Source organism: Heliconius melpomene, chromosome 15, assembly GCF_056956725.1.
Source record: "Heliconius melpomene rosina isolate 202511_hmr_F chromosome 15, ASM5695672v1, whole genome shotgun sequence".
Lineage (NCBI taxonomy): Eukaryota > Metazoa > Arthropoda > Insecta > Lepidoptera > Nymphalidae > Heliconius > Heliconius melpomene.
The window spans coordinates 13386187-13399210 of record NC_140403.1 but is presented as its reverse complement, the minus strand read 5'-3'; the positions used below and the strand labels follow the sequence as shown (position 1 = coordinate 13399210).

Below are 13024 nucleotides of genomic sequence, written 5' to 3'. Positions count from 1 at the left end.
TAGCTTGATGTAAAATAAATAAATTTGTATACCTAATCTAGCTAATCTAAATATCCTACTGCGAAATTTATTATCACACCAATAACTTGATAAGTTTTCAACACTTTCGCGATACTTCGCAAGAAAAACTTTAAAGAGCCCTACATCTGGGCTGGAGTCTGGGCCCATAACCTACTAAAACAACGTTCTTTTACTTCCGTGTCTCGGAACAAACAGGAATGATTTATTTGAATTTGAAGTAACACAAAAGACATGACAACAAAAGCTAAGAAAAATTAAATTAAATGTTGTCGATGCAAACAAATAGGTCATTATAAATCACAATGTACGGTTGAAGTGTCGAATAACAAAGGAAATGAACGTAAGCAAACAAATGCGTTCAGTGAGATCTTTCTAAGTGGAAACTTCAACAATCAAGATTGGTATGTTGATTCTGGAGCCAGTGTGCACTTGACGCCAAATAAACAATGGCTGAAAAATATTTCCTATAAAAAGGAAGGTCAGATCATTATAGTAGCCGACAAAACAAAAGTGCCGATCACGTGTTCCGTCGATACAAAGATTTCTACCATAGTTAATGATTGCAGTTGACAACTAATTTAATTTCGGTAAGTCAATTAATTCACAAAGGGAATAATGTTGTATTTACTACTAATGCCTGTGAAATATATAATCAGAAAGGGTACACTGGTGGCAAGTAAGTATTATTAAAAAATAAGTATTATTAAAGTAGAGTAAAGTATTATTAAAAAATGGAGTTTACAAGCTACAACTTGAAGAAAATATATCAGCAGCAGCGATCATATCCGGTGAGCTCTGGCATCTTAGGCTGGGACATATAAACAGTGTATGTCTGAATAAAATGAAAAATACAGTTGATGGGTTAACCTTAAAAGAGAAAATTGACTAACTACGAGTAAGAAAGGAGGACTAAGAAAGGAGACGAAAGTGGGATACAAAAGCTTAAAAAGTTATTCTAGTAGGTTATGCTGATGTAAGCAAAGGCTATAGAGTATATGATCCAATTAAAAAGGTCATAACAACTAGTCGAGATGTGATAGCTGTTGAGAAAGAAAACACTACCATAGCAGTGACAGAAAAGGAAAATGTAAATGAAACAATACAAAATTTAGACAAGCCATCTTCAGTGGGGGATATGAAAGAAAATGATTCTCTCACATCCCATGAGAAATCTACAAATGACTCTGATTCTGAGTAATACACCCAGTGAGTATGAAAATGTAGAAGAAAGTTTACAAGAACCTGTGATAACTAGAAAGGGTGTTAGAAACAGAAAACAACCTAGATAGATAGATTTGGTTTCAGTAGTCAACAAAGTGTCTATTTTCAAGAAGTTGGAGACTTAACATTGCAAGAGGCATTGACTGGATATGAAAAAGAGTATTGGCAAAAAGCATTAAAAGAAGAACTTCAATGTTTCGAAGAGAATCAAACTTGGGAGTTGGTTGATGCTCCAAATAGTGGTTGTGTGGTTAAGTGTAAATGAGTTTTAAAGAAAAGGTGTGATGTGAATGGTACAGTTCTATACCGTGCACGCTTAGTGGCAAAAGGTTTCACTTAGAGACCTGGTGTGGACTACAATGAAACATTCTCTCCAGTGATTAGATATTTCACCTCAAGATTATTATTTGCCTTAACTGTAAAATTAGATTTTAAAACAATACACTTAAATGTAAGAACGGCTTTTTTAAATGGACGTCTTGAAGGAGATATATGCAAAAACCAGATTGTTTTAGTGATTTAAATGATGGTAGTCTTAAAGTTAGGCCATTTATGGGTTAAAAGTATACCGTATCAGTGCCTGATACTAGTTGTTCTACTAAACAACATTGGCAACATTCTAAAAGGAACAGTCGCGTCGCGAGCGCCGTCGCAGGCGCATGCCGCATGCGTTCGCGCAGGTGTAGCTTCAATAAGTACCTGTGTCGCTTTACTGTGCAACAATGGATATCGTGAAATGTACAAATTGTAACATTGTGATTAACGAAGTACTCTGTTTCGTTCAAAATAAAATAGATGTAATGAATAATGTAAGTCTGTCCCTTTTATGCAGACAGTCTTTTGATGAAGATGAGATTTTGAAGGCAAAGCGGTTGTTATTTGAATCGATCCCTCAACGACTTGTTAAGCGCAAGGGTGAAGATCGTAAAAGCAAAAATATGGAAGACATAATGGGAATAATGAGGGGTTCCGATCCTGAGAACATTCCAATATTCGTGGCAAGGGACCTGCAGAAACTACCGCCCGTAACATTTGATCATGTCGACGTAACGCGTCTTTTAAAAGATATTACTTTACTTCAAAGTCAAGTTATGTCGTTACAAAATAAGCAAGAGGATTATATTACAAAAACGGATTTTGAGAAACATATCTTGTGTAAAGAGACTGATTTTTATGTGAATACTCGAAGAGGCGGTGCTTGCCTACAGGATGACGCAATAAGTGAGCAAAGAGAATCAGCATGTGAGTCACAAAGCGTCGAGTCCGTAGCGTCGAGTCAAAGCGTGACTAAGCAAAAACAGGTTATTGATAATCAATATCCGTTATATGCAAAGGTTGCAGCGACGCAAAATGATAACGCGGCTTCTGCCACTTCTTCTTTTATATCAGTACAGCATACGCAACGTGCTGGAGAACAACTGAGTAATAATTTGCGTAAATCTAATTTAACTGCTGTGGCACCCTCTGAAGTAACGGGGAAACAAAATGGCGAAGGTGACTGGATTCGTGTTAACAAAAAAAGGAAAAGATTTAAGGGTATGCGAGGTACAGCCAGTGTAAACTCGGGAACGAAGTTAAAAGCGGCGGATATACAGATTCCTTTGTATATTTATAATATTTCTAAGGAAAATACTGAACGTGATGTGGCAGAATATATTTATGAGAAGACACAGATAAATATAGTACCGGAAAAAATTAATATGAAATCTTCTAGGGATTACAACTCGTTTAAATTTTTTGTACTCCGAAGTAAGCTGTCATTATTTTTGGACAATAGCTTGTGGCCAGAAGGGATATATTTTAGAAAATATTTTTTGTTTGCAAATAGAAATAAGACTTCAGTAGTTCAAAATAAGCAATTGAATGGGTATGAGCCAAGACAGGAAGCACACGAATAATTCACTGAAACTTGTTAGCTTCAATTGCAAATCTGTGAAGCGTTCTGTGGATAATGTGAGGAGCTTGTGCATAACTGCGGATGTTGTGGCACTGCAAGAGACATGGCTGCTGCCTCATGACCTTACCTACCTCAGCACTGTACATGATGACTTCGAGTGGTCAGGTACTTCGGCAGTGGACACTAGCGCTGGTATTCTCCATGGTCGACCTTACGGAGGAGTTGCGCTTTTGTGGCGTAGGAATGTGTTCTCGTCGGTTTGTGTGGTGAATTGTGTAAGTACGAGGCTATGTGCGATTAAGTGTCAAGTACGTGATTATACTGTGCTATTTTTCTCTGTTTATATGCCAGTTGACTGTCCGGAGAATATAACGGAATTCACTGAATGTTTGAGTGAAATGAATGCAATTATTGAAGACTGTAATGTTAATATAGTTTTTATGTTAGGTGATTTTAATGCCCATCCCAACGAATTATTTTTAATGAATTAACACATTTTTGTAAGGAGCAGTATTGGGATTGTGTCGATTATGAGATGTTATCAAGTAGTAATCCCAATACTTATACCTATACTAGTGATATTAACGGGTCATCGCGTTGGCTAGACCACTGCCTTGTCACAAAATTTGCTAAAAACTATATTATAAGTATTAATATTTTGAACGAGGTATCGTGGTCTGATCATTACCCTTTGGAGGTTATTTGTAGTTTAAACATACCTACTTTGTTTGATAAGTCTTTGCAGTTAAAGGCAGAGAATAATAAAATTATATGGGGTCATAGGGATAACAATCAGATTAAACTTTTTACAGAACTATGTAATAAGAAATTAAGGTTAATAGAATTACCGGAAGAAATGAGGGAGTGTTGTGATAATATTTGTAATGATTCTAACCATAACATAGTGATTAATAAATTATATAGAGATATAATTAGTATATTGCAGGAGGCAGCTATAGCCAGTTACAAAAAAGTTTCAAGCAATAAAAAAAAATATGTTACGGGGTGGAATAAACATGTAAGGCCATTTCATGTAGCGGCTCGGCAATGCTTTCAGTCTTGGGTATGGGCGGGTAAGCCAACTTATGGAATGTTTTATGAGGAAATGCTAAACGCTCGTAAGGCCTTTAAAAATAAACTTAAATGGTGTCAGGATAAAGAACAGTAAATTAAAATGGATATACTGGCAACAGCATATCAAACTAAGAACTTCGGTAAATTTTGGCGATCTACTAATGAACTGAACGCACGGCCGAGTCGACCCGTCGAGATGGGGGGAGTTAATGGCTATGAAAATATAGCGAATATGTTTAGGAATGAATTTTCAATGAAGCCAAATAATGTCTTATGTAAGAGTGACACTAAAGACATCGTGAACAGTGATAAAGACTTGTTTATTTTTAAACGGTTTTATTTAGCTCACCCCGTTTGTTTGTTTGGGTCAAATTTAGTAATTCAAATTTAACCCTCTTCCCGTTAACCGATTGATCTGAAATTTGGTATACGCCTTTGATTCTGGTGACAATACAATCATCCATATTCAATATTATTGTGAATCCAAGATGGCCGCCGCTACAAGATGGCGGACAACTTAGTTTTTTTCAATCCCATCCATATGGATATCAAATGAAAGGGCTTGTCAAGTAGAATTCAGTGGACTATACAAAATCAAAATCCAAGATGGCCGCCACTATAAGATGGCGGACAAGTTAGTTTTTTTCAATCCTATCAATACGGGTATCAAATGAAAGGGCTTGTCAAGCAGAATTCAGTGGAAAAGTTACTTAAAGTATGTGGTGGGTGTTGCATACCCCAATATAAATTATTAGGTATTTTAAATAGTTTTTTTAATTAAATTAAATGAAGTAAGTGGTATATATTATATAAGCTATATATTTACGTGTAAAGAAAATAAAATATATAGTAAATTATATTTATTTTTATTAATTCCCATAATGAGATCTAAGTCACTTGTTTTTGGTAACAAAAATATTAACCTCTATTTAAAAAATAAAAAAAAATAACAAGTCTTATTTAAACAAAAAAAAAACTCTTAAAAATTAAAAGAACATGAGATCTTTGACAAAATATGAGCATAAAACATTATGAAATATTTTGGAACAGTTTATAAATTTAATTCAAAATCAGTACATTTTTTGCAAGAAAAAAATTGCATGATGTAGGCATATGGTTTTTCCACACCCAGTACAAGCGTATTTTATTTTGTGATCTCCCTTGCATGGACAATCTACACATCAAGTATATCGTCCGGGTTCATTTTGGGCTACTGGAGACAGCGGTACACACCCCGCCACAATCCCACCGGGTTAAAAATATTTCATTGAACACATGTTTCATGGTTTATTAGAATTCACCCCCAAATACGTAAGCGAAGCTGCGCGCGTCCGCTAGTCTATATATATAAAATCGAAAGGTCTTTTTTTTTTTTTAATGGAAAAAAGGACAAGGCAAACGAGCGTTCGGTTCACCTGATGATGATCACCGCCGCCCACGACCCCGTGCAGCACCAGAGGAGCTACAGGTGGGGTGAGTGAGGTCACTCACTCATCACGAAATCTCAAACTACAAGTGCTAGGAATCTGAAATTTTGTATAGGAGTTACTTATAGGACGTAGGTGCTCGCTAAGGCGGGAATTTGCAATATTTGACTTCTAAGAGGTTGTTTTTGGGGTTGTTATTTGGTTACTATAAATGCTAGGAGTTTCAAATTTTGCAAGGACATCACTTATAGGACGTAGGTACTCATGGAGACAGAAATTAACAATAACAGTTCACGCAGGCGAAGCCGCGGGCGGGCCGCTAGTTAGCAATAATGACATCAGATTATTGTTTGTTGTTTTATAGTCCGTTTACATTTCAAGTGATGTTTCTGGAAAGATTGTAGATATTAACGTCCACAATTATATGCTATAATAGTGCACACATATTTACTGTATCAGGCGAAACTTATTAAATTATTTAACTTATAGAAAATAATATCAGTTATATAAAAGGTGTTGTATAACACTATTAGATTTTAAATAAAATGAGAAGAAAATGAAGGAAGGTGATCATTCATATTTTAGTCACTTGTTAGTTGTTATTTTTTAGAAATCATTTCTCATGCGAGAGAAGGCGATACTGGTCCATCGCCAATATTATGGGAAGACGGTGCTCACGACTTGGGGGCTCTGTGTGCCGTGGCGTGCGCAAGGGACGCGGCCACGGGCGGGCACGACGGGCGTGTGCGGCTGTGGCGCGTGGAGGGCGAGGGGGGCGCGCGCCGCGTGGCCCCGGGGGCCGCGGTGCTGGGGCACAGCGCCGCCATCACGGCGCTGAGCTTGCGCCGCGGCGTGCTCGCCTCTGCCTCGCTGGACCGCACGGCGCGCCTCTGGAGCCCCGTCACCGCCTCGTGTCTGCGCGTGCTGCACGCGCACGAGCGCTAACTCACCTGTGTTGAACTTGCACATGACTTACGATTTATGATCACAGGTAGCTATTCGTTTATTCTATTTCTATTGTTGTTACGTATCTCGTTCTTGCTTAAATTTTGCAGATTGGTCGGAATACATAGGTACGTACAGTTAGGACATTTAGTTCTTAATTTTTGCTTCTTTTAGACACATTGTGTAAGGTGGCAAATCAATGCCCCGTTTTCCCCGCCTCTTGCTATCCGATTTCATAAATTTTTGAAATGTTCGGATTTCAATACAATTTTTTACTAATACGAATATGAGTTTATGCCTCGCCAGAAAGATCACCCTGGTCCTCCATTAGAAAAAATATTTTCACATAATTTCCTAAATTGTGCTTTTTGATTTTTAAGCTATGCTGTAGGTACTTGCTTATTTTTTATTCCCAATTTCACTACATATATATGTAGATAACATTTCTTTGTGTATTTTCAGCCTCTAATGATAAATCGATCCGGACGTGGTCGTTAGGAAATTTTTTTACAAGTGATGACATAGAACTTAATTGTAATCCTCTCGTCCATTTTGGGCTCGGTGATTTAGAGGTTGGTATAAGGTCTAAGTGCTTCAATATATTTAAATAGCCTTAATTGTTAAATTAAAACAATTTTTTTAGGGAATTGGCCCTGTTAGCGAAATGGATTCAGATATGGAAAACTTAGAAGGCTTACTATGTACAAGTACTGAGACACATCGATTGGCGCGCGTGTCTCATGTCGCTGCCATCAACTCTGTTGCAATTTCTAAGAAACATATAGCTACCGCATGCAGGTAATAAACGAAGTCTTTATATTATTTAAATATAATGCATATTCAAGACTAAACGATACTTTTTAGTTTAAATTAAGTAGATAATTTTGTTTAATATTTTAATTTAAGTGTTTGCCTTAACATAACCATCTCGTGAAGTGAAATTTAAAATTAAATCAGCTTCACGCTGTATCCCGCTCAAGGTAGGCATAGTTACTAGCAAGAGGGAAATCTAGTATTAAAACACTCCGTTCCCCACTTTCTGCCGAATTTTGGAGGCGTTGCGTGTTGTGTGGTTGAACTCTACACAGTACAGTACAGTTAGAGTCACACCCCTGTCCTTGCGCCGCTACGCCAGGGTAGCCACCTGCATTTGCGGCAATGTATATTGCTAATATTGCTAATGTTAATGTATGTAATTATATCGGTCGCACCTACTCTACATGTTTTAGTGACGGTTATGTACGAGTGTTTAAATGGCTACGGCAAGATGAAATCGTACTTGAGCTGGAACTGGAGCTAGCGGCGCATTCGTATCCTGTACTGTCTGTTGATTTTGGTGCTGATGGCGCGTTACTTCTAAGCGGAGGGCTTGACGGCTGCGCGCGCCTCTGGGACGTGCAGGTTGGTAGAATGTGCTTGACAAATATATACTCGTATTTAGTGCGGCCCTTGATAGATAATAGTCTTTTTCCACTAGTCAGGTTGTGAGCTGGTAGTGTTTTCAGCGGAAAGCGTAAATGCCTGCGGAGGAGAAGGAGGCGGCGGAGTTCGCGACACACGTCTGTCCACACATCGTCCACCTTTACTTCTGATTGCTTGCGACGACGGACATGCAGCTATTTGGGGGATCGATCCGCCAAGTCCAGACCCATTACAGCTTAGTAACGTTTTTTAAAATTACTTCTACAATATAAACAAATAAAAAACCGGACAAGCACGAGTCGGGCACACCCACCGAGGGTTCCGTACAAAAATTGGAGATATCGAACTTTTTCTGAAATTAAGGCTTAGCTTAGCTAAAGCTCTTTTATCTGATACCTCACTTGAATTAGCGGCTTTAATATCAATTTTTTTCCCCTCTTTTAAGGATATTACTTTTTAGGATTTAACTACAAATGTATAGTTTTCAGATTTTTTCCTGATACTACTTATACATGCTAGCTGCCTAATCAAAATTGTAAGTTAACCGGAAGTGTCCTATTAATTTTGATTCCTTTTATTGCGTAAAAATACACGTTTTTTGCTATTTATCCCGACTGCTAAGGAAGGGTTATGTTTTTATTACCTAGAGATAAGGGGTCTTGACAGACAGACAGACGGACAACAGAGTGATCTTATAAGGGTTCCTCTTTTCTTTAAAAAGTACGGAACCCTAAAAATGGGTATTTTATAATTTTTTCTTAATACTTATAGAAAAATAATTATAATATTATTATAATTTCCTATATTAGAAAGGTAAAAATATTATAGTTTACTAGTAATTAAAGACTTGTTCGGTTTCAATTGTTTTAGTGCATATACGGGCCTGGCTGAAGCGGCCATGTGCTGCGCATGGTCGGCGGACGGGCGAGCACTCGTGACGGGGGGTGAAGCGGGCGAGCTGCACTTGTTACTTCCACCACATTGCCCCGGGACACTGCATCAAGAAGCAGATGCACACGATCTCGGTGACTCTTTTTAGCTGCACGCTGTATCCCGCACATAACAGAAGAAATTTAGTGTTCAAATACCCCGTTCCCTACTTTCTGTCGAATTCTGGAGCATTGCGTGCTTAGTTACCAGAGCGTGGAAATGAAAATAGTAAATATTTCGTTTCAACGACCTGGGCTGGTGATTTTATTTATAATTAAGTATGAACTATATGATTCTTTATTTTAAAATTTAAATAAACGAAAACGGCTAATTTTATTTCATAAACATTCAGGAGTTCTAAGTTGTGATTTTGCTCCAAATTTTGAAGTCGAAGATTCTGATGAAAATATCAAAACATATTTGCTCGCGACGGGAGGAAGAGACACTCTGGTGAAACTATGGTGGGTGGAGCTGGAGGGAGTCACCGACATTAGCGTAGAGAGAGGCTCGTTGAAATTAGCCAAGTCTCTACAGGCGCACGGCGGCGTAGTCCAGTGCGTGCGCTGGGGCCGCGCGGAGGCGGGCGCAGGCGCGGGGGTAGGCGCGGAGCTGTGGCTGGCGACGGGCGGCGTGGACCGCTGGGCGCGCGTGTGGCGCGTGCGGGCCCGCGCGGGCGGGGAGGTGTGTGCGCGCGCCCTGGCCGCGTTGCCGGCCGCGGCGGGAGGCGCGCCCGCCGTGCGCCTGCTACCAGCGCCCGCGCCCGCGCCCGTGCTGGCCGTGGGCGAGCTGAGCGGGACGCTGACGCTGTGGAGACTGCCCAACTCCCACCTACTCGACGAGGAGGAGGGCGCTGACGTACGCGCTTGGGGGCCTGTGGGAGTTGCGAGATGGCTACGAGAATATGTGACGAGACCGCCAGGTGAATACACTATGGTTTGTGTTTTAAAACATATAGATACTTAACTTTTCTTAATACATAAACTTGTCCTCTCTGGTTCAGGATCATCAGTATCTGATTTGGAAGAGTCTCGTTTATTAGAAGCAATACGAGAGACTGCACTCAGCGGGCCACAACTCCTTGATAAGTCGATTGAAGATTTGATGACTATTTTTGGATATGGTAAAAATGAAATATTTTACACGTCCCAGTGGCACGCGCACATGTGTACAGACACATGTACACATGCACACACACACACACACACACACATACATACATGCACACACTGACATACGCACAAATACACACATGATATAAGATATTTTTTAATTTTTGTCAAAAAGTTGAGAAAATTATAATATTTAAAATAATTTACTATTTATGTGACGTACACGTATGTTTAACATAAATTATAGTAAGTATAGTCTGGCAAACATGTTATTGATAATGGGAAGCATGCGCGGCAAATTGCGCAGTCGATTGCGAGTGCGATCAGTGTTACCCTGTTATGTTGTTTTACCCCACGCTTAGTAAATCACATTTACCTATACGATAATTAATATATCTGATCATGTTTATGTTGTAGTAAATTATACAAAACGAAAATTTTATGAGGATATGTAAATATCGAAAAATAATTAGCTGTTCCATCCATTGTTGTAGGGAATAAAATCAAGACTAGCCCGAAAAGTATAATAATTTTTTTTTGTCAATAAATAATTAATCAATTCTAAGCTTCTGCTTATATAACTAATGGCACATGATATTTATATATATATGTATATACTATATACACACTTATGTACAACATAAACATTCAGTATGCGTAATACAAGCTTATATACTATGCAATATCGATAAAGAAATATCTGGCAATATTTAAACTTCTTAAAGATTATATAAAAAAAAATATTAGGTAAATTATTTCAATAAATTTTGAGGTACAAAAAATGAGAGTGCGGTATCCCTTTGCCATACAAGTTACTGTGCGTCAGTGTGAGCGCTACGTCCTTACAGGAAATTCGCACCCACACATCTTTATAGGTACAATCGAGCTCACACTATAATTAATTGTAAACAAAAATGCCTTTTACCGTTTTGATTGTTCCCTTTATTATTTGTCAATTATTATTTTTTACTTATTTTTTATTGAATTTGGATTGAGAATATTTGTATGTGGGCCCATTATAATAATTTCAAATCAGTTTTTTATTAAATTTTTCAATAACGCCATATATCAAGAATTCAATTCAATTAATTTTTCAATTTGATTATCCATAACTTGATTTTGCTTGTTGCTTAAGCTAATACACTAATTCTTATAATATTACTAGATAAATATGCTCTATTACGCCATTCCGTATATATGATGCTATCATATGATATTATATTCATATTTCATGGTAATGAACTGATAGCGTTGCGCTCGACTGTACCGTAGCCCGGTTACACCCCGCACCGATTCCCCGCGAGCCCTTACGGGGAATCGGTCCGGCGTGAGGGGGTGTCTATGTGCAGACATCAAAATACGCTTTCTGCGCAATTTGCCGCGCGTGCTTCCCATTATCAATAACATGTTTGCCAGACTATACTTGTAGGTTTGTGTACTATTTCCTTTTAGGAGAAAACGAAAGTGAATCCAGCTCAGAAGATGAATGTGGGGAAGTACGGGCGCGGTTACTTGATGAATTGCTGTGGCTGCGTCGAGATGATCTCCCAAGCGATATGGTTTATTTTTATTTATTTTTGCACTAACGGCCCCACGGGGGTAGGGTTCCGTACTTTTAAGAGTACGTATTTCGATATCCTATATCTTATAAAACAAAGTCGCTTTTCGTGTCTGTCTGTTGTTTCTAACTCTTCTTCTTCTAAACCACCCAACGGATTTTGATGCGGTCTTCACCATTAAGTCGAGTGTTTTTCGTAGAAGGTTTATATATAGTTTATTATTTGTACATTCTTATGTAAATATACATAAATACGATAAATGTGTATAAAGTCCTACCCGTTGAGACACTTTCGCGCATGCGCTGCTCTAATGGTAAGTACTACATGAAAAAAATATACTGGAGTATTGTTCTTCTTAATAAGATCTACAAAAAAGTCCGCGAGAGCATATTCGTATCTTTTAAGAATAACGTGTAGTGATCATTTTTCTGTCTGAAAATAATAATTTCAATATATTTTTTATTGTGAGGGATATTTTTCCATAATGGTATTAATCCTTATCCTTTAAAATACTTTATTAATTTTCTACGTTAAACGAATATAAAATTGGTTTTTACAATATTTCGAAATTGCGAATAGTTTTACAGAAAAACGCATTTAATTGTTGACACATCCCGCCGTTGACACATCAGCTGTATGTTACTCAAGTTTCACTTATCCCTTACTCTCAGCATATAAATAAGTACATTTGTTACGTTGGCCATTTAATGTAGACCAAAACTGTCTTTTACTGTTTTTCATTTTAATAAGTACTTTAGAAGTTGTTACAATATCAAAAAAATCCTTGCTGCGAAACGGCTCGCCACTTGCCTTACATCGGTGGTTCAGTGGTAGAATGCTCGCCTGCCACGCGGGCGGCCCGGGTACGATTCTCGGCCCATGCATTCTATTTAATTTTCCTCACAGGCAGCCACGTCGTGCTTGCTTTCCATCAGGCACAGAATAACCCCTTCAGCATTAACCACAAGGACAGAATAACCCCTTCAGCATTAACCACAAGCTCGAAAAAAAAAAACCCGGCTGCCTTTATAGCAACGAAGATTTAGTTAGATGCGTTTGCACGTATTGGATAATTGGAGTTGAATGTATTATTTAAGCGCGATATATTTGGTTTCACATTTTTTGTAGTAGTTATTAGTAGGTAGGTTTTTGTTTATAATTTCTTCCGTTTAAAAATAGTCATTTAACTATCTAAAAATAGTCATTTAAATATATTTTAATAAGTACTTGAAAAGATTAGTAGCACAGATTCAAAATTACGGTACCTACTAAAAAATCCTTGCTGTGTAAAACAATTGGAAAATTCTTATTGAAACTACAAAAATGCGGGTTGCATTAGGGTTTAATTAATTTTCACATTATTTTAAGTGCTTTGCAAACATATATTACACGAATAATCCAGTAGTTAAAGCGGGCGAA

The 13024-nt window shown here is 38.0% G+C and overlaps 1 pseudogene; it reads left to right on the top strand.

Moving 5' to 3' along the window:
* The first annotated feature begins 752 nt into the window (after positions 1 to 752).
* LOC146531797 (uncharacterized) lies at positions 753 to 11640 on the top strand (annotated as a pseudogene).
* The last annotated feature ends 1384 nt before the right edge of the window (positions 11641 to 13024 follow it).